This window comes from Vigna unguiculata, chromosome 6 (assembly GCF_004118075.2).
Source record: "Vigna unguiculata cultivar IT97K-499-35 chromosome 6, ASM411807v1, whole genome shotgun sequence".
Classification (NCBI taxonomy): domain Eukaryota; kingdom Viridiplantae; phylum Streptophyta; class Magnoliopsida; order Fabales; family Fabaceae; genus Vigna; species Vigna unguiculata.
The window spans coordinates 12,764,988-12,786,704 of record NC_040284.1 but is presented as its reverse complement, the minus strand read 5'-3'; the positions used below and the strand labels follow the sequence as shown (position 1 = coordinate 12,786,704).

Here is a 21,717-nt window from a genome sequence, read left to right as displayed (position 1 = left end):
GTCAGCCTTGTCCAAGTTTTCAGGCTGGTTTAGGTCTTCGGGCCCATCCTAATCATCGACCTCGTCCTAGTCGTCAGACCAGTTTGGGTCTTTGGATCCATCCAGATCTTCGGGTCTGTTCGGGTTGTTAGGTCATTCAAGACGTCGGGCTACTCGGGTCGTCGAACCTGTCTGGATCGTCTGATTTGTCTAGGTCGTCAGGCTCGTCCAGGTCGTCAGGCTCGTCCAGGTCGTTAGGTTCGTCTAGTTCTTCGAACTTGTTCAGGTCCATCCGGCTCGTTGGGCCTGTCTTGGTCTTCGGACTTGTCCAGGTCACTCGACTTGATCTTTGACTCTAGCCTAATGTAGTATTTTTTGGGGAGCCTAACCCACCTTAGCCATGGTGCTAACCCACTAGAGAGGGGGCTTTGGGGGCTGGGGCTTTTGTTTGGCCCCTCATTTGGGGGCCTTCTAAAATGGGGCTTAATGAAGAGTTGTTCAGGGTTAGTCCATGGGCTACAAATTGATAATTCTAACGGTGGACGAGTCAGGCTTCGAGACATGACGTGCACCTTGATTTAGATGGAACTCGTAACACTCAGGGTTGAGTTCCTTGAGGTAGAGGACGAGGTAGCCAAAGACGAGGTGGACGTGACTAAGGTGATGTTGAAGATAACACGGATCAAACCAAGTTGCATAATTGACGTGGCCACGGTCAAGAAAGGGGCCGAGGAGGTCGGTCCAAGTCAAAAGTGAAATGCTTCATGTGTGGCAAGCACGACCACTATGCAAGAGAATGCAGATCGACAAGCTGTTACAACTATTGCAAGGTTGGTCATATAGTAAAGTTTTGTCGAACTGAAGAAATGGAGAAAAATCTTCTAACAAAGGAAGACGACGAGGAAGAGATAGGAATTTTAATGATGATTCAAAACTTGGATGCTGAACTCAGGAGTTGTAATTCGCCATAAACTCAGGAACTCAACCTCGCGCTCATGTTTAGTGCTATTAGGGAAAAGTTCTCCAGGAACCTCCTCCTGAAGCTGGTCCAAGTCACCTGCACATCCCGGGTTTGCATCTACTGCTTCATCCCCAGCCATCAATACTCTGCCTTGGTCACCAATTGGAAGGTGGCGAAGGTGAGCTTCTACGCCTCGGTGCACTCTATCACTCAAAATATTCTCTCGCACTCTCGCATCCATGTGTCTGCCTCGTCTGGGGTGGCTTTTCCAGTGAACTTAGCTAGTTTATGGCGCATGAAATTCTCCATCGTCACAGGCCTGACAGGTGGGATCATGGCTCTCGGTTGCACTACCACAGGCTGCATCGCATCCACCATCTTGTGGATCACGTTCGCAATCTCATCAGCACCTACAGTGTTCCTGCGTCTCCAGTTTGCCATTGCCTGTGCACGCGACATAGTTCAGCTGTTAACATTAAACACCTAAATTAAAACAAACATTATTAGTTGCAAACAAACAATCACACATCACACAATTTCACAACAATACGCGGTCAACTCACTCCCCAAGTTCCCCAAAAATACAAAACATTTGCTCTGATACCAAATGTAACATCCCTAAGGAATATTACTTAATTAAATAAATAAAGAAAGAAAGGAAAATAAAACATCACGATATCATTATTTCCAAATCCGGGAAACTTTAAAATATTTAAACATCGCGCCAAAAATCCAAAAGAAATTAAATCAAAATCATTACAAGTTCCAATGTTCCAATGAAAGTCATGAAAACAGAATAAAATCCCTAGCTCTAATCCCAGCTAGCCCTCACTCTGTCGCCTGAACATCCTCAGCATCACCTGTATCAACATCTGCTCCCGTGTAACGAATCACACAATCATCGCCATACATAAAACAGAAAGGGTGAGCTGAGAAAATAAAAATCACATATATATAATATGCAAGATAAATCATACACCCATCTTATTCAACCTACTCAGTTCCTAGCAGGGACCTTAACCACAAGGCTTTTCAGCCTTCAAATCACACAAATGGTTAGCCTTGGACTCGGGTATATGATGCTCAAACGAACCTACCCGCTCGTGGTCCTACCTCAACGAACCTCCCCGCTCGTAGTACTGCTCTACGAACCTCCCCGCTTGTAGTCCTGCTCTACGGACCTACCCGCCCGTAGTCCAACACATGTGATCCACCAGCCACGTACCTCCACGCACGCAGCATCTCTCAAGCATGAGAATGGAACATACGAACCTACCTCGCGTGGGAGAGTAACTGGATATGAACCTTCCCACTCATATCATCACATGTTCACCACCATCCATGAACCTACCCGTTCATGGCACAACATCTCCCGATCCAAGTATAGCATCATTGTTTAACACACAACACATAAACAAGTCAAAGTCTGCAGGATTTTCGTCCAACGCAGCCCCAAGTGCCGTCAGGCGAAACATGTCTAGGCGGTGCAGAGACCTCTTACACTAGTCCTATCGCCTTGCGCACACACCTGTGCCGCTAGGCTCTACACTTTCGTCCAACGCAGCCCCAAGTGCCGCCAGGCGAAACATGTCTAGGCGGTGCAGAGACCTCTTACACTAGTCCTATCGCCTTGCGCACACACCTGTGCCGCTAGGCTCTACACTAGTGGCCTACATACTGTCTGATTCATGTGCGTTTATTCTTCAACCTCGAATTGGTGTAATATTGTCACACTACACATGATGAACGTGAACACCAATGTCTGATGTGCCGCTTAGCAGTAGGGGATAAGTCGCTAGGGTTTTCATGCCTCAATTATTAAGTCAAGTTCACAACCAATTCAACAAATTCATATTTGTTATAATTCCTATAATTTTAGGATTATATTATCACGTCTCATATATATATATATATATATATATATATATATATATTATATATATATATATATATATATATATATATGATCTGACATGTTTTTAATCTATTATTTTTCACAAAACAACACATAGATGTCATGTAAGACCCGTGAAAATTAATTAATTAAATATTTAATTAATTAATAAATGCGGGTAGAAAGCGCCTTTATGACATTAACTATTGTTTAATGTGACGTGGAAAAGTACTAGCTTAAGTGGTTGAGAGTACTTTGTTTGTGTGGGAGGACTTGGGTTCGAGTCTTATGTATGCTAATTATGTGTAAATGTTTTATTATTGATTTTAAAAGATATGTAAGAGTATGTGATTAGTATTGTAAACTTATGTGATTTGTGTGTATCATCAAATGTGAATTGGCATAGTGGTTATGCTTTGGCCTTATGAGTGGAAGGTTATGGGTTCAAACCTTGGTGGGCAAAGAATAAACTTTATTTTTGCTAACTAATAGTTGAGGTATGAATGTGAAGGGGTAAAGAAAAGCCTAGCAGAATGGGGTAGTCAAGGGGGTTGGAAAATTACCAAATAATTAACATTGAAGAGAAATTAAAACCCACAAAGTCCAAAACTCGTTTTATTTTTAAAAATCCTCTTTAAAGGCACCTATAAAAGCCAAAACTTAGGAAAAGGGAAGGGTTTGGGCATTGTGGTGGACTGTTATAGTGAGAAGCACGAATTGGAGAGTGTGAGAAGAGTTGTGAGTGTGCAAGGGCTGGACCAAGAGGGAAAGTGTGAATCAAGGATTTCCTAATCTCAATTTTTGATCACTAATTCCAAGTTAGGGGAGTTGTCTCTGTGTGTTGTATGTTAATTGATGGTTGTGTTATGATTCTGGATTATTGTTTCTTGATTAAATTCTGAATGGTGGCAATTTCGCATTCTATGTGCCATGATTATGAAATGGAGATATTTAGAATTTGGATGTTTGATTATGTATGTGGAATAGGTTGTGAGATGAGGGTTTTGGATAATTTTAGTCTTATATTCGCAATTGGTAGTATATTGGGTTGGAATGGATGATTCTGAATGGCATTTGTCATTATAATTACATTGGTATCGATTGAATGGTTGTGGTACAATTTTTGGGTATGATTTAACATGGTTTTGGGTAAAATGTGTGTGTGACAGTGAGGGAACTCTACAAGTCTCGCCCAAGCGAGTTTATCTCGTCTAGGCGAGAGTTGCAGAACCTCACATTTGGTTTGGGTCGCGCTGCTCACCCAGGCGACCTTGGTTTGGTGTTGAGCGACTTAGTCTCGCTCAGGCAAGGGACAGCTCGCCTAAGCGATGTCGCGAGGAAACTTGGACGCTTTTTGAGCGCGATATCTCGCCTAGGCGAGAAGTATTGGTGTTTTGAGCGACTCCGTCTCGCTCAGGCGAGAGACGGTGTGGTGTTTGGGCTTGAAGGACTAAGTCCATTAGGGGTTTGGGATGTGCTTGGAGGTTAGACACATGATGGGCATGGAACTGGTTGAGTTCCCGTCGGCTACTAATGGGCGAGGAGTCCTTAGTATGGTGATTGCATGTGTCGGGCGCACGATGGGTAAGGAACTGATATGTTCCCGTCGGCTACTATTGGGCGAGGAGTCCATAGTATGGTGATTGCGTGCGTGCCAAGGTCCAAGTATGAGACTTGGATGTTTTACTGCAGACGAGGAGTTTGTAGGGCAGGACTATGAGCGGGATAGGCTCATAAGGTTGGACCACGAATGAGTTAGTTTCGTGGGAGCACATGGAAGTCCCAAGACCTAGTTCATGCATATGACTCATGAAGGACTATGAGGTCATGGTTGGGTGATTTGGAAATTATGAGTTTTGTACTTATGTTGTTTTGGGTGGGGAAACATGTTTATTTCATATATTTGTTTATACTTTATTGTGCATAGCTCACCCTATATGTGTGTGTGTGGCGATGATCGGATACCTTGTTATCCGGGAGCAGACGATTTGACAGGTGAGCCAGGAGACGCTTAGACTCGGAACGTGGGCTAGCTTAGGATTTTTGCACATATATTTATTATTTTAGTTTTGAGATAATTATGTAACCATTTCGGGAGACATTGAATTTTAATTCCGTTTTATTACTATGGACTCCTGGTGTATCACAGTTATATTAAAGTTGTAAATTTCCCGTGTTTTGGGAAAATAGTTTTCTTAAATGCGGACTTTAATTTTAATTTGGAATTATTTATTAAATATTCGTAATATTCCTTAGGGATGTTACATTTCACGTAAACTGTCGCAACATGAATTTCATGTGATCAGAAACTTTTAGTCTATTAAATTTGCAAAAACAACACATAAATTTCACTTAAAATTGTCACTACACTCAAATTATGTGACCTGGTGCATTTTTAATCGATTGACTCTGAATTTTTATGTGTTGATTTCATTTATGCTGATGTGGATTTGCTCGAATTGCATTCAATTGATAGACCTAGCCAAATTACTCATCATATGACATTGATAGGACTATAGTAGCAACAATAACAACTAGTGCATCAACTAAAAACCAATTTTGCATATTGCATTGACCATAAAGCACTTTAATTACATGATTCCCAATGTGTATGCATTTGTTGTGAACTGTTTTGAGTTGATAGCATAAAAAATGCTTGGGAAACATCTTACTTTATGCTTTAATACTGATTCCAGAACATTTAATTGGTTATGATTCCCTGTACTACATTGAATCCACAATATTTGTGCAAATTAATTGACTGATTTTATTATCAACATGTTGATTCTATAAATACATGCAAAAACATTATGCATTTGCACTCATATCTGCTAGTAAGAGCCAAACCTAGATTTACCATGTCTCGTAGACAAAAAACAACCCCGTCAAATGAAGAAAACTCCATCCTACCTACTCTATCCTTTCCCGTTGCCTTGAATCATGGAAGGCTTGAAGTTTGGTTCGAAGGGCATGAAGATAGGATCCAAACCTTCTTGATTAAGATCACTAGGAAGCACATGATCATTCCTAAGGTGTTGTGTCTATCATGGTTGAGGGCAAAGAACTTTGGGACTATAGAACAACACTTCAAGTCTAAAATATTTAAGGCTTTTGTTGAACTTTTGGGCTAGATCTATCTGGACTTGGCGAAGGTCTTCTATGCCAACCCCAAGTTCAGCAATGGCATCCTCAAATCAAGGGTTAAAGGTGTTGACGTGCAGATCACTAGGAAAACATGGAAAGATGTTGCTTGCCTAAGGCAAATGGGTGTGCAAATTCACAAGGGTGAAATAACTATTATGGATGAATTCAATAAAGTCCAATATTTCAACTAATGTGTGCGAAATCAAAGTGATCAAACTCACAATTTTCATGTGGGAAGGGTTTGTTTGGAGGAAAGGTTGCTAGCCATGGTGTTGACTAAAATTATCATGCCTAGGGGGAGCAATCATTCAACCTTGAATGAAGGTGACTTGGTGGTGATGTATTGCATCCAAAATGGTGTGGTGGTTGATTGGATATACACCATCTATGGTCACATGTTTAAAGCAAAGAGACTCACTGATTTCAAGCTACCATATGTGGTTCTCATCTCCAAGTTCATTGAGCATTTTGGTGTTGATGTGGAAGGAAAGATTGAGGAGTCCATGGCCTGTTGAATCATGTTTCCACAATCAATATGCACAAGATGGGTTTCACAAAAATATGTAACACATGGCTGGTTGAAGGAGAAGAAGCTGCAAACATTGAAGTTGGAGCTAATGATCATGAGGCTGAAACTGGTGGAGCAAACCTAGGAGAAGATGATGTCTCTGATCCACAATCCATGGCCATTGAGATCTATCAACCTCCTAAGAATACTAGACCTGTATATTCCCAGTTTGAGAGGATGGTTCTAAACAAACTTCAAGACTTGAACATGTCACCAAATGCTCACCATGCATAGGTTAAAAATTATATTTGAAGGAGTTGATAGACAAAGATTATGGTAACTAATTTATATAAAAATTCAATTTAATTTATTTCAGTTTTTACTTTTTATCATTATTTATCTAAAAAGTTTTAACTCAATGAATAAACGATATTGCCGAGTGATTTGCTAAATAGTTGAATTTTGTGGTGAAGTGCATTTATTTATGGAATACTAGTAAAATTCTAACTAAAAGGATTATAACTTTAGAAATTTAATTACGAACTTTGAAAGTTTATTGACTTGTTTAAAACTTCTAAGTAGCTTTAGCATTAATGTGTTACAAATATAGATTGGTTGGAAGTATGCATGATAGTGTGATGAGAGAATAACGGGAAAAGTTTCGTTTTTGGATTGAATGGTGAGGTTGCCATGCTTAGAGGTTTTGGATTTAAGCTTGTTGAGATACGATTCTCATATTTCCACGTGCTGTGCATATCCTTTGTCAGACAGTGTTGATCAAATTGATGCACAAAGGGTGCTAGGATATGTTCTTTTCATGGATGGGAAAAAAACTAAGCTGCCTTATCCTTTGGAGAAGTTTCATGCTGAAGTGGTTGGCAGGAGCTTCCATGATGGACGTTTTATACAGATGATGAGAGAAAAGGTTGTTGCTCTGCAATTGTAGTCCTTAATATATTTTGATTGTTAATTTAATTATTAAAATTATTTACAAGGCAAGAAAATAAGCCTAAAAAATTACTAATTTTTAATTGAAATTATTGTTTGCAGTGTTCTTTTTTGCCTGATAATATTGTCTGGTTTGTTTACTGTTCAGTGTACGAATGGAGCAGGGCACTGTGACATCTCTTCTTGAACAGGATAACAAAACTGTTGTAGGGGCCCTGTACAGAACTAAAGGTGGTGAACAACTTAAAGCATATGCTCCCCTCACAGTTATTTGCGATGGTTGTTTCTCAAATCTGCGTCGGTCTCTTTGCCACCCCAAGGTTAAAATGTCTTCTAAATAGTTGAGTGACAATACTTTCCTTTTAGTGACACCATATATCGTGCTTATGATCAATTCAGACACAGTTTGTAGATGTTATGAAATCTGGAGGATTTGATTCATCAGTTTTGCACAAGTTTTGGCTCCCCTAATATGTTATTAGCCACTTGCCAGGTTGAAGTACCCTCCTCTTTCGTGGGTTTAGTTCTGGAGAATTGTCAACTCCCATGGGCATGTTATTCAAGTTGATCCTTCCCCTATCTTATTTTATCGTATCAGCAGCACTGAGGTTCGCTGCTTAGTTGATATACCAAGTCCAAAAGTCCCTCTTATTTGGAGCGGAATGGCCAATTATCTGAAGACTACAGTTGCTTCCCAGGTATCTGTTATGATACTGCATGTGCTTGACATGTGTGTAGTCCAGCTGTGATTTATCAATCATTACTTGTAGTATACAAGTAGCCAATTTTACTTGTTTCAAAGAAGCAAAAAAGTTTATTCCTACTTTATCTTCTTTGTATCTAGTGTAATTTACAGATTCCACCTGAGCTTCAGGATGCTTTCCTATCTGAAATTGATAAAGTTTATTCCATATTTACAGAATGGGGGTTTCTTCTGCAGTGTCCATAATCATTATCTTAGTACTGTATGTTAACAGTGATATATCTTTCAGTGTGCGTTTGGCATAATATTTCCAATCATCAAGGCTGAAGGAATAAGACAAATGTTTTTCCCCACATCCATAGCAGCTTTTTATAGAGCTCCTCCTCACAGGTGATGCATTGAGGATTAAGTAATACTCACACTCCTCTCTCTACTATGCATTTTCAACTTCAAATTAAGAGGAATTTTGATGGAGGCAAAGACATTTGTTATGCCACTTGGATGAGGAGTTTCGATGGGTTGTAGCATTTAATTCATCAATCCGCTTGGTTGTCATTGTACCAAAAGAAACAGAGGCATTGCCTTCAACCTGAAAATTGTGAGCATGTACCATAAATTCTATTATATTTTCCTTGAACCAAAGAAGGATACATACATTCTGGTTCTTAACTCAGAATTAGACAGAATCATTGCGTACTTGTAACCAAAAGGAAACAATACATACGTTGAAGAATAGTGTGGAAAGAAAATTATATTACTTGTGGTACATTCATATGCCTGTGCAATTGTACACTTTGGTGACCATTAAACTATTAAACAAAATCAATTCAAAAGTAAAATTTCTTTTTTCATTTTTTGCAATCGAAAGTAAAATGAGTTTTTTATAAAATGTTTGAGCATTAAAAGTAAACCAGTTATAAGAAAGTAACCATTAAGCAAAACATTAGTTCTTTTAATGTGTATTACTATTAATCTTATATATTTTCATTTTTCTAGTATCAATTTGAGTACTTACGTGTTGTCCCAAAACAAAACATAAACTAGAGTGGCCTCAACGGTTTAGATATCGAAACATAAACTAGAATAGCTTCTCCCTAAAATACTTGTCTGGCATAAATATTTTTCGTTGTAGAAAGATTTTGCACTACTTCTTAATATCCATTCTGATTGTAAGGTTTAATGTTTTTGGATTTTAATAATTGAACAAAATTTACATAATAAAATATAGAAACTATAAAAAAATAAAAAATAATAACTCAATGAGAATACTATAATAAATTAACCTTCAACCTTTAATATGAAGAGTTAAATTGGATAATCAGATAGGTACTATTAAATGACATAATTGGTGACTACATAAACATAAGAATCCCACTTAAAAGAGCATATAAGCAACCAAAAACAAAATAGGAAACAACATACACAGGTTGAACCAACACAAACGAAGATTTATACTGAACCAACACAAACATAGATTTATGCTAAAACAGAGAAGAACTTAAAGACCGTGGGAAAACGTGAACTACACAAACAACACAACACTTAAGATTATAGATAAACCTGAATAAACCTAAATTTCACAAACAAAACAAAACTTATGAACGAAATGTTGGGGTCGCGCGAACGCAGACCCCCTCTGCCACAAATTATGATGTAGGTTCTGCCACTTGGACATACCTTAGAATAGCACCCTTCCCAAGTGCAATGGAAGTCACTATCCTAGACCATGGGCCTTCTTGATCACCCATTGATCCCGTCCAGGTAAGTATGTCGCATAACCATTCATACTTTTCTTTTGTACCACAAGCTCCACACTTCTTACTACTCTTTCGGTGATGTGGGACTCAAATATCTTTGAAAACAAACCTCTCATTATTAACTTAATCACCTCTGCCACCAAATACATTTAACATACCTTACTTCCTGGTCAGGATAATAAACTATTTGAAAATACCAACTTGTAACAACAAAATATAGAGAAAATTAACCTTGCACTTGTACCATAGAATGATTAAATGATTCTTCATTTATGATACATCAGCTACAAAGTGCAATCTTATCGTGTGATTACAAACTTAAATATTTCAAAGAGAAATTACTAAATTTGTTGTAAAAGAATTAGTTACTTAACATGGCACTCTATGAAATGAGAATTTGAAACCAACATAGACAACAAACAAAGTGCATGTCTTTCTTCTTTTTCCTACTTTTGAAGGTTAATTTTTTAATTAAATTCATAATAACAATTTCAAATTTGATTAAAAAAAAGATTTTCATGTGCTACATGAGATAAAGAAAACATTTTTTCCACATTAAATGCAATCATTATGTATAAACTAGACTAATTTTGAAGAATAAGAACTATTTCAAAGCTAAAAGCTAAATAATGAAAACACATAAATATAAAACTTTTAAATCTTCATAACTTGTGGATTTCAACTCATGATTTGACATTTTGTTGCAAAACTTATAAGTGTCCTATATAAAATTTTTGGTATTTCACCAATCAAACCAAAGAGAACATGTACCGAGTATAACATATAGACACAAGAGCAAAAGGCTAAATAAACAATAAGAGAATAATATATCTATTGTAGATAATATAATGTGGGATTTTACACACTTATATACTCTCCACTTGTACCAACTTAACCATTTTCATATACATATGTTACTTTGCACGAGTATAAAGCTCCTTCGATTTTTATAAAGAATTACAATTACAACCAAAATACATCAAGAAATTGTTATTGCCAAAAAAGTAATGAATGCTGAGTTGGTGAGAAATAACAAGTGAATACTACGTTATTCATAAGATGTAGGAGGACACAAGGTTATAGAATTACACACTTGTATACTCTCCACCTGTACTAAGTTGACCATTTTCTTATACATATGTTACTTTGCACGAGTACAAAGCTCCTTTGATTTTTATAAATAATTACAATTACACCAAAATACATCAAGAAATTGTTATTGCTAAAAAAATAATGAATGTTGAGTTGGTGAGAAATAACAAGTGAATACTACATTATTCATAAGATGTAGGAGGAAACAAGGTATTTTGATGCTTTGTACTCTGCCATGGATAAATATTCTTAACAAGGGTAAGGGAAAAAACCGCATTTTCTTTTTCTTTTCTAACCACTTATTTCACATCAATTTATTTTATTTTAGACTGATGTCACAACAATAGATTTAGGTTTGTTCTAAGATGGTCCCTTTTAATTAAACTTGCAAAATTAATTTAGTTGTTAAAATATGTTTTTTCCAAAAATCAAACAAACAATTTTTATACATTTTATTAAAAAAAAATTTACGTGGATCTGACAAGGATTGAATTTGCTCCAACTTAGTCTTGTTCACATTAAGAAATAAGAGTTATGTAGTTCTTTATTAAAAAACAACTATTTTGTGGTTGTTGATATTTTTAAAATTTGAAGTCTTTTCTACTTTTTGAAATTTTAATATTTTTTTTATAATTCGCATTGTAATACCCTTTTCGAGTTGTCACGTGTAAATTTTTTTCTCCTTTCAAACCAACGAAAATACTTGTCCAAGTTCATTCAAATAAAACCTCACAAATACCAAAAACATCTATAAAGGTTACTGTTACAATTCTTTTAAACCACAAAAATAAAAGGAAAATTCAACATAAAAGAAATCCATTTTTTTTCAAAAGCTTTCAAAAACTCCCAAAGTTCTCCTGAGCACGTCTCCTCACACCTATGCATCTGCACCAACATCTATGACAACATTTGCTCCCGTATAACACTCACATTATACGATCATCGCACAAACACAACAATACAATGTAACTCACCTCATGATCACAAACGTTTTACATAAATTTAACCAAGTCATATTACCACCAAGTAATATCAATCAAATCATAATACCACCAAGTAATATTAATCTAGTATGTCATTCTCTTATATTTATCCACTATCACAATGGTCAAACGAAAGAACAACATGTTAAAAATCAAATGTCGCAATTTTAGCTCAATCAAATGGTTAACGAACCGAAAAACTCAATTTTACCAAAATTGTGCAGACTAGAAAAATACACACTTGCCAGAATATGGAAAACAACATTTTGGCATATTAAAATGAACATGTTTCAATACAACCAAGTCTCTAGAATACACAACAAAAAATTTGATCATCCCACCATCAAATTAATTGAGCATAGAATCATTCCCATATTCAAAAGTTTTAATTCTATGTGCTTATTCATTAAAATTGATACAGCCTTCAAAGTTCAAATAATAATGAGAAAAAAAAATACACTGCACATGTAATCCTCTTAACATTAGAATCACTTACCTCATATTCACTTAATGAGCATTCTCCTATTAAATCAAAATTATACTCAGCACTTAATATTAACAGTTTAGCACGTAATTATTTAACCTAAACAACAAAACTATATAAAAAAAACAACCCGAAAAGCAACCCGAAACCACTTCTTATACCCTTATAACATCATCTCATTGATCATATAAAAAAACATCAACAATTAACATATAGTCACAATTTAGTACCTAAAAATATATTTCCATTAGATATTCCACTCACAATTATTAACTCCAAACCCAAACTGACCATTAATCCAAAAACTCAAAATTTAATCTTGCATTATAATTTCTTGTATTTATCATGAATAGAAAAATTGAAAAATCCATAGAACCAATGTCACAACCATTGAGCATCCCTTGAGAATTGTTATCCAATAATACAACTCATCATTCACTAAAATTCCATTTCACAATCCCATTATCATTATTTTTCCCAAAACCCAACAATGCAAAACCACGTAACAAAATTTCCTTCCATTACACCTAACAATAGTCCCCAAAAAACGTGTTCATCACCACCACTTTAGAATATCAACATTTTGATCATCCAATAAGAGCAACAATAGAAAAGATACATTGCATCCACTGTAACATCTTGGTCGGATATACATTGCATCCACTGTAACATCTCAGTCGGATATACTAATTTAACTAATTAAAATAGGAAATAAGTATAAAATCACATTTACGATAATTCATTTTCCCAAAACGCAGGAAAGTTTAAAACATTTATTATACCGCAATAAACCAAAATCCACAAACTATAATTGTTGATTACAAATTCTGAGTCTGGTAAGCTAAAGGTTTACAAAAGTTTAAAATCCATAAAACAAGAAAACATCATAAAGGCTTTTCCCTAAGCTAGCCCCTCTCTGAATCTATGCTTCACCAGCAACACCAGCAACATCATCTGGTCCCGTGTAACACATTACACGATCATCGTCAAACACAAGCAAATAGGATGAGCTTAACAGAACAAAAGTACACTACACAATATAATAAATAATCATTCACTATTCCAAATACATCTAATACTCTCAAGTCTCACCACATAATACATCATTCCCTCAAAACCAACCAGTTTCCTTTCCTACGCCCCAACACCTCTTAGAAGAGAATTTCTCTCCTTACGCACCAACGCCTCGTGGAAAAACAAACAACAACCCTTACATGTTCACTAAAACTCGGTAAAAGCATTACTTTACTTAGGACTTACAAGCAACCACCTTTGCCTGCTCACCAAAACCCCGACAAGAGCACAACCCTTACATGTTCACATAAAAACCGAGCAATAGCACAACCCTTACCTGTTCACACTAAAACCCAGTAAGAGCTTTGCTTTTCCTAAGACTCACAAGCCACAATCCTTAATCCTTGACTTCAAAAACTTCTCCTAGATGCATCTTGATTCTACACCCTTTGATGATTATATTGATCGATCTTTGCTGCCACGAGTGTCTACTCACCCCTCCAACTAAAAACAACCACCTAATAGTCCACACGGAGGAATAAATTTGCCACGACCACGATTCGCGACACAAAGTGGAGTTCCCCAATACTAACCACAATCTGTATTTTTCCCATGACTACCAACTCGTCAGCTAACACTGAGGAGGGCAATCTTCTGGAACCCATCCTTACGAGCTATAATCTCGCACACTCCATTGGACTTCTAAAACTACCAGGCTACAACCTCGAGTGGCCACGTGTTACTCCAATACAAGTTGCACTCGTAACTGGGCCCCCAACAAAGCATCGTATTATGACCTCCATCTAAAGCTGTGTAGAATCCTCCTCACGATCCAACTCTCCACCCAAAACCATTTGGTGCATCACTCGCGTCGCTAGGCAAAAATTGGTCCTAGACCGCCCAGTGTTGTGTTTCTCCCAAACCTTACATGCGCCCACTATCGCCTAGCGGCTTACCCTGTGCCGCCAGGTGCCACACCAATATCGTCAATGCTACTGGTTCTTGGCACTCTAGAACAGGTTCTGATGAACCTACTCACCTCACACGCAATCCAGAACACCAACAACATGTTGATACATATACCAAAACTCAACGCACATTCCACAAGTCACAAGAATCAAGCAGATATATTTTTACATAAGGACTCATGCATTTATATCCTACCAATACTTGGTTTAATACGAATCATTCATGTTGTAAGGAACTAAAAATCTAAACCCAATATGAACCCAATTGATAACATAGTCATCAAGCGATCAAATTAATACTACTTATCTATAACAACTTTAGTATTGTTAAGAAAGTAGTCAACAAAATAAAAAGGGTAAAGTAACCCAAAGTCATCTTAAACTCCATTCAAACTCCATTCAACCAGATCATGCCATGTGGCAATCCTCACCTTTCAAATCTGTCCAACAACATGATGACACGTGTCATGATACTCCACTCACTAAATTGATCAATCAGAGAATGCCACTTCATCACCCTCTCTTCTCCACACAACCATAAACCCTAGCCTCCACCTTCACCATGTGTTTTGCTGCCACTGCACTCAATGTCATCAACCATTACCGACGTTGGTCACTTTGGAAGCACTATCACCACCATGAGACTTCCATCATAAACAAACCACAATAGATCTGAAAATGTGAACCAAACATCATACCACGCCTGCATCCGAATGCGAAACAACATGCATCAGATTGGCCAAGAAACATCTTCCCATTTTTTGTCGAAGCCAATGCGAGCCAGTGTGACGCACACCGTTGGCCACCATAAACACCACCTGCACGGAAAGCACAGCATCTCCACACCATTCTTGCAACCTTACGGACCAACAATCACCATTGTTGCAGCAACACCTCCACGCATCTGTATTTCGAACCTCCCCCTCCGCGTTCACGACACACCAGGTAGGTCGCAAGAACAGCAATTGCAGCAGCGGATGCATTATCTTTTCCATTGCAACAACCATGGATGCAGTTTCGTGAAACACCAGTTCAACACTCCAAAACGCAGATCCAATTTAAGAAACAACCACCAATATAACCGCCGTCGACCTCCATTGATGAACCTTCAGCAGTAACCACAACTCACAAAATTGCCTCTGCAGAAATTTCAACAGTCCGTGAGCCGGCCACCATCGAATCTGCAACAACAAGCAACACTACTCTCTACTCTACCATCGCCACCATGCATACCTTCGTCAGAGCAAAAAACGTGAAACCGGCACGAGCGCCTATACCAGGACGCGGAGACGAGATTGACACAGGGAAATCTTGCTGCAACAATTTGTGCAGTCCAAATTAGATATGGAAAACGTGAACCAAGCTTCACGCATCTGCACCAGCATTTCTGCATCGTTCCTCCAGTGCCTCCATGCATGAACAACAACAGCAATAATTCATGTTGCAGTAGAAACCCTAAGAGAGGAGAGAGAAAGCTTCATTTGAGGGAAAGAGAGGAATGCCACGTGTCAGCTTCTCAATGGACAGTCAAAGAGTCAAATCTGGTCAAACAGTCAACTATGGACAAATTCTGGTCAAAGTTCATCAAATAAGAGGGGTTTAACTGCAAATGTTGATATTTTTGGATGTCTCAGCAAATTTGAACTATCAAATCTCAAAATGGCTAACTTGGAAAATTAATACAAATATTAGTTGGTGATAATTTATCATATATATTTAAGCAATTAATTTATTTAATTATATTATATATTGATATTATCAACCAACTATATTTGTCAAATAATCTATATCTCTCCAAATATCTTTGAATATTTATCTTTATCTTTATTTAAAAAGATATTTGAGAGATTTTAGCAACAGAATAGCTCAGTCCAAGTCCTATATAAAGAGACCAAGGGGGAAGCAGAGAAAAAAAGCTCTGGACTTCGGAGTTTAGGAACCCTTAGGGGGGGCCTAATTTCGTTTCCTTTCTATTTTTTTCTCTCTATTCTTCTTCTATTTTTATTTTACTTTTGCATTCCATGGAAGGCTAAACTTCTTGGGTTGATTCCATTGTAATTTCTTAATTGGATTTTGAGGTTAGATCAATTAATTTGTTTGTTCTTTTGATTCTTGTTGAGATTTATTTTCATCTATGTCTTTTGGTTCTTAATTTAGTAAAAGTAATGATTTTTCTATTGTAGCAAGTTAGCACAGTGTTAAAATTAATCAAGAAGTTACTTTGGTTAATTAGCATTTTACTAGATATAAGAGGTAAAAGAATGGACATGATTAGGATTAGTAATATTTAATTGGGAAGTTACTTTGGTTAAATTTACTAAGATTAATCTACAAAGTTCTTGCTTTTGATTGAGAAGTTACTTTGGTTGAAAGTAAGGACGCCAACAAATTAATTGAGAAGTTACATTGATTAATTTGAAGTTTTCAACAAGAAATCAATAATAATAATCTTTAGGAAACCAATGATGAATTTTATTTTGAAAAAGAAGTGGAATCGACTTATTTTTCTTTACTATTATTTTTATCTTATTTTATCTTTTTATCTTTATCTCTCATATTTTTATTATTTTATTTGACTAACTCTTTTGTATAGTTTTATAAGAACATATTTGTTAAAAATTAATTTCGTGTTCATTGGGAGACAACTTAGGGTTACTTTACCCTTTATATTTTGTTGACTACTTTCTTAATAATACTGATGTTGTTATAGATAAGTAGTATTAATTTGATCACTCAACGACTGCGTTATCAGTTGGGTGCATATTGGGTTCAGATTTTTAGTTCCTTACAACATGAATGGTTCGTATTAAACCAAGTATTAGCAGGATATAAATGTATGAATCCTTGTGCAAAAATATATGTGCTTGATTCTTATGACTTGTGGAATGTGCATGGAGTTTTGGTATATGTATCAACATGTTATTGCTATTCTAGATTGCGTGTGAGGTGAGTAGGTTCATTAGAACCTGTTATGGAGTGCCAAGAACTAGTAGCATTGACGTTATTAGTGTGGCACCTGGCGGCACAGGGTAAGCTGCTAAGAAATTGTTGGTGCAGCTAAGCTTCTGAAGAAACACAACGCCAAGCGGTCTAGGACCAATTTTCGCCTAGCGACGCGAGTGATGCGCTAGGCGGTTTTGGTTGGAGAGTTGGATCACGAGGAGGATTCTACGCATCTTTAGATGGAGGTCTTGATGTGATGCTTTGTTGGGGTCCCAGTTACTAGTGCACCTTGTATTGGGGTAACACATGGCCACTTGAGGTTGTAGCTTGGTGGTTTTGGAAGTCCAATGGAGTGTGCAAGGTCGTGGCTCGTACGGATGGGTTCCAGAAGATGGTCCTCCTCAATGTTAGCTGCAAGTTGGTAGTCATGGGACAAATACAGATTGCGTTTCGTGTCGCGTATCATGGTCATGGCAAATTTATTCCCACGTGTGGACTATTAGGCGGTGATTTGTAGTCGGAGGGGCGAGTAGACACTCGTGGCAGCAAAGATCGATAAATGTAATCTTCAAAGGGTATAGAATCAAGATGCGTCTAGGGGAAGTTTTTGAAGTCGAGAATTAAGGATTGTGGCTTGTGAGTCTTAGGAAAAGCAACGCTCTTACCGGTTTTGGTGTGAATAGGTAAGGGTTGTGCTCTTGCCGGGTTTTGGTGAGCAGACAAGGGCGGTTGCTTGTAAGTCCTAAAGGAAAGTAATGCTCTTACCGGGTTTTGGTGAACAGGTAAGGGTTGTTGCTTGTTTTTCCACGACACGTTGGTGCGCAAGGGGAGAAATTCTCTTCCAAGAGGTGATGGGGCGTAGGAAAGGAAACTGGTTGGTTATGAGGGAATGGTGTATTATGTGGTGAGACTTAGGAGTATTAGATGTATTTGGAATAGTGAATGATTATTTATTATATTGTGTAGTGTACTTTTATTCTATTAAGTTCACCCTGTCTGCTTGTGTTTGGTGATGATCGTGTAATGTGTTACATGGGAGCAGATGATGTTACAGGTGTTGCTAGTGAAACATAGATTCAGAGAAGGGCTAGCTTGGGGAAAAGCCTTTATGATGTTTTCTTGTTTTATGGATTTTAAACATTTTGTAAACCTTTATCTTACCAGACTCAGAATTTGTAATTAACAATTATAGTTTGTGGATTTTGGTTTATTGCGGTATAATAAATGTTTTAAAATTTCCCGTGTTTTGGGAAAATGAATTATCATAAATGCAATTTTATACTTATTTCCTACTTTAAGTATTTAAATTAGTATATCTGACTGGGATGTTAGAGTGGATGCAATGTATGTTTTTTATTGTTGCTCTTATGGATGAACACGTTTTTTGGGGACTATTGTTGGGTGTAATGGAAGGAAATTTGGTTATGTGGTTTTGCACTGTTGGGTTTTGGGAAAATAATGATAATGCGATTGTGAAATGGAATTTTAGTGAATGATGAGTTGTATTATTGGATAACGATTCTCAAGGGACGCTCAATGGTTGTGACGTTGGTTCTATGGATTTTGCAATTTTTTTATTCATGATAAATACAGGAAATTATAATGCAAGATTAAATTTTGAGTTTTTGGATTAATTGTTAGTTTGGGTTTGGAGTTAATAATTGTGAGTGGAATATCCAATGGAAATATATTTTTAGGTACTAAATTGTGACTATATGTTAATTGTTGATGTTTTTTATATATGATCAATGGAATGATGTTATAAGGGTATAAGAAGTGGTTTCGGGTTACTATTCTCTATGGAAAAATTATATTTTTGTTGTTTCGGTTAAACAATTACATGTTGAATTGTTAATATTAAGTGGTGAGTATAATTTTGATTAATAGGAGAATGCTCATTAAGTGAATATAAGGTAAGTGAGTCGAATGTTAAGAGGATTACAGGTGCAATGTATTTTTTTTCTCATTATTATTTGAACTATAAAGGTTGTATCAATTTTAATGAATAAGCACATAGAATTGGAACTTTTGAATATGGGAAGTTTATGCTCAATTAATTTGATGGTGGGATGATCAAAATTTTTGTTGTGTATTCTAGAGACTTGGTTGTATTGAAACATGTTCATTTTAATATGCTAAAACATTGTTTTCTGTATTCTGGTGAGTGTGTATTTTTCTAGTCTACATAGTTTCGGTAAAATTGAGTTTTTTTGTTCGTTAACCATAAAATAATTCTTTTTTAATAAAGAACTATATAACTCTTATTTCTTATTGTGAACAAGACTAAGTTGGAGCAAATTCAATCCTTGTCAGATCCACATCAATATAAAAATATAAAAATTATTTGTTTGATTGTTGGAGAAAAAAATATTTTAACAACTAAATTAATTTTGCAAGTTTAATTAAAAGGGACCATCTTAGAACAAACCTATATCTATTGTCGGATACCACTTTTTATGTAGTTTTTTCATAGTCTTTCTTGATAAATTATGGTGACAACTCCATTCTTGTTTCCAAAAGATGTATTTCTCAGTGTCTTGTTGTGAACACGATGACAACACACGGGAGTTATGTTTGACTAAACACAACTTCAATTTGAGGAGTCATAAGTCATGCCACGCAAGTAGGACTCAGTCATGTACATAATTTTTTTCAAAACTTGCCAATTTGGATAATATCTCAATTAAATTGCACCATTGCGACAAACCTGTCCCATTTAATATCATGTGATCTAATTTATTCATAATCTCTTTATTTTCTTCCTTAATAAAGTAAGTGCAAATTATTTTGTTATGTTTAAAAGTAAATAAAATATAAATTTACAAGCCCAATTGTCAATATCAAAGGACAGTTTGGCCGAGTGGTCTAAGGCGCTAGATTTAGGCTCTAGTTCGAAAGGGCGTGGGTTCAAATCCCACAGTTGTCATGTTTTACTTTTCAGATTATTTATTCCTTCACCCTTGATTACCTTATATGGACAAACAACACCTTTGTTATATACCTTCTTATTAATTAGTTTTTACACCTCACTGAAGTTCCATGAGTACGAAATGATTTTCCAAAAAATTCCATTTTTTTTGACATGATTTTCAAAATGCGCAAAACTAACATCAGTCTAAAATAAATTGATGTGAAATAATTAATGTAAAAGAAAATGTATTTTTTTCCCTTATCTTTGTTAAGAATATTTATCCTTGGCAGAGTTTTTCATGAATAAGGATAATGCATGCATTTGACAAATCCAACAAAAATAATAATGTATACAACACATTGGAGACAACCCACAGGACTAGCATGAGAATGAATTCCACTTATTACTACATTAGTTTTAGTGTATCAAAATATTTTCCTAGGATCTAATTCATCTAAAGTTAGTAAAATGATATAAGCCATTTTAATCACTAATGAGAAATTTATGTATATGAATATGAATGTAGTATCAACTATTAACATTATTGATTTTACTCTCTAAGTTGAATGGATCATTTTAGAGGATCTAGATTCATTTTTCTACAAGTAGAAAGTAAGTAAAAGTTTTGAAGATACCACAATTCTTGTCACAAGAACTTTACGTCTATGAAACTAGTCACTACTAGTACCTTGGTTTTAGCCTCTCAAAAACCTATGATTTTCAAAAATATGTGAAACCATGCAAGCATCAAAATACCTTGTTATCTCCTACATCTTATGAATAATGTAGTATTCACTTGTTATTTCTCACCAACTCAGCATTCATTATTTTTTTGGCAATAACAATTTCTTGATGTATTTTGGTGTAATTGTAATTATTTATAAAAATCAAAGGAGCTTTGTACTTGTGCAAAGTAACATATGTATAAGAAAATGGTCAACTTAGTATAGGTGGAGAGTATACAAGTGTGTAATTATATAACCTTGTTTCCTCCTACATCTTATGAATAATGTAGTATTCACTTGTTATTTCTCACTAACTTAGCATTCATTATTTTTTAGGCAATAACAATTTCTTGATGTATTTTGGTTGTAATTGTAATTCTTTATAAAAATGGAAGGAGCTTTATACTCGTGCAAAGTAACATATGTATAAGAAAATGGTCAAGTTGGTACATGTGGAAAGTATACAAGTGTGTAAAGTCCCACATTGTTTAAGGTATATTAAGTAATGAAAATCAAGAGATATAAAAAAAGAAGTGTGTACGTAGGTCCAACATACTTACATGGACTAGGGTAGTCACTTTCATTGCACTCTTAAGGTATACTGCCTTAAGATCTTCTAAAATGGTAGATCCTACATCATAATTTGTGTTAGTGAAGTTTGCGAAGATCTTCTAAAATGGTAGATCCTACATCATAATTTGTG

At 36.1% G+C, this 21,717-nt stretch overlaps 1 long non-coding RNA gene, 2 other non-coding genes and 1 pseudogene across 4 annotated transcripts; 3 read left to right on the top strand and 1 right to left on the bottom strand.

Annotated features, from left to right (window-relative positions):
- The first annotated feature begins 7,250 nt into the window (after nt 1-7,250).
- On the top strand, nt 7,251-8,881 carry LOC114187679. 2 transcript variants are annotated; one of them, XR_003605319.1, is made up of 4 exons: nt 7,251-7,411; nt 7,583-7,754; nt 7,928-8,132; nt 8,427-8,881. It is a non-coding gene; the product is annotated as an uncharacterized LOC114187679 (long non-coding RNA). The 2 variants fall into 2 exon arrangements; XR_003605318.1 differs by having other exon boundaries at nt 7,583-8,132.
- An 864-nt stretch (nt 8,882-9,745) lies between these two features.
- On the bottom strand, nt 9,746-9,906 carry LOC114189349. Its single transcript, XR_003605652.1, has one exon. It is a non-coding gene; the product is annotated as a U1 spliceosomal RNA (small nuclear RNA).
- A 10,318-nt stretch (nt 9,907-20,224) lies between these two features.
- On the top strand, nt 20,225-20,304 carry TRNAL-UAG. Its single transcript has one exon. It is a non-coding gene; the product is annotated as a tRNA-Leu (tRNA).
- A 1,262-nt stretch (nt 20,305-21,566) lies between these two features.
- Nucleotides 21,567-21,688, top strand: LOC114189288 (annotated as a pseudogene).
- Nucleotides 21,689-21,717: the final 29 nt, after the last annotated feature.